Below are 1,529 nucleotides of genomic sequence, written 5' to 3' on the forward strand. Positions count from 1 at the left end.
GTATAAATATTCCATTGAATAAGTCACAGATCACATTTTAAGTGAAAGGTTTGCCAGTTCCATGTTTAAAAAGTGTATATAAGTTGTAAGAACATTTATTTATTTATTTATTGCAACAATGGTGTTTATTTGATTCGGTTATACAGGCCTACAGCCTGTATGAAAGGAGAGACATCTTGTTTTCAATAAAATGATTGGGTTTTTAAAGTCATTGTGCAATGTTTAAGTTCAAATTTAGTACACACTTGGTATCAACGAGTACTGAAGTACTTGTACTTTGTTTGAGRAAAAAAATGGGAATATCYCTACCTGRAATACTTCATTTAATGGCTTTTTATTCCCTTTCAAATGATACAAGATTTATGGGGGGAAGTCATGATGAAATAGTGTCACAAAGTAAAACCAGTTAAAATATATACGATCCAGTTACACAGAATCTGTTAAGTCACTGGTTGATCTAGCAGAAGTTGATGCCATTACAGTGCCCCGACAGGATAATCCCAGCACAGCTTTAAAGTTCTGCCCATCCAGGTGAACAAACAGGACTTGGGCAAATAAAAGAAATACACCTCAGAATTTTTTTTCAGGTGTTGACTCTTGTTGATTCAATTAGTTCTTACTTGTATGTTCTGTTATTCATTTAACTAACAAGTTTGGCTGTAATTCATTAGTTTATATTTAAAGATTTGTATAACACTATGATTGTGTGTGGGAAAGTAAAGCAGTGCTGGTTCCAAAACCCAACATTGTAACATCTATGAACTATCTATTTGTTATCTGTCTATAAATAAAACTTGGTATAATCAATTACAGCTGTTTAAATTTTTAACACTTTTGGGCATCTCATCCATTGTTGTATATATATATTCATATATATTTAATTTAAAAGACAAACATAATTATTATTATGTAATGTAGGATGAATCCAATTAATATTTTACTGAAGACAATCACATTTTTGTCATTCCCTTGATGTAAAACATTTTCACAAGTGCGAAGAACAACTATTTTGATCAACAAAAAATAACAGAAAAAGACAAAAAAGGCTAAAAGTGAATCTATTAGAAGTTGGACTTACCTGATGACACTCAGAGGGCTTCCTTGTACTGATGGATGGCTAAGACCTTTGGCTTTTGTTTCTCCTGGTTATTATCGTGTCAGAGCTGTAAACATAAATGATTAACTTTCGGAGATGCGAACAACCAGTACCTCTGTGCCTTATCCCCTCCCTGTTTTCAGCAATGTCAAATAAGAAATAGAAAGTTTTTGTGAGGTAGAAAAAAAGCTTTAGTATCGCAGCAGAACTCGACTGGTCCATGGCTTCATTATGACAGTTAGATGTTCTTAAAGGTCCAAACAGCAAACTTCTCACTCCATCTTTTACTGCCCGCCCCTGTTAACAAAAACTGCACCGCGCCATACTGGGTCACCAGTGCCCAAACCAGAGCCACAAGAGGCATCTGTGCTGTTCTTTTGTGTGTGTGTGTGTGTGTGTGTGTGTGTGTGTGTGTGTGTGTGTGTGTGTGTGT

The 1,529-nt window shown here is 34.9% G+C and overlaps 1 protein-coding gene across 1 annotated transcript in view; it reads right to left on the minus strand.

Moving 5' to 3' along the window:
* Positions 1-1,529, minus strand: part of cdhr2 (cadherin related family member 2) — a gene marked incomplete in the record, with an annotated part of 23,016 nt that overhangs the window by 20,240 nt on the left and 1,247 nt on the right. Inside the window, 1 exon segment of the mRNA XM_014014664.1 lies at positions 1,079-1,163.

This window comes from Austrofundulus limnaeus, unplaced genomic scaffold, assembly GCF_001266775.1.
Source record: "Austrofundulus limnaeus strain Quisiro unplaced genomic scaffold, Austrofundulus_limnaeus-1.0 Scaffold118, whole genome shotgun sequence".
NCBI lineage: Eukaryota > Metazoa > Chordata > Actinopteri > Cyprinodontiformes > Rivulidae > Austrofundulus > Austrofundulus limnaeus.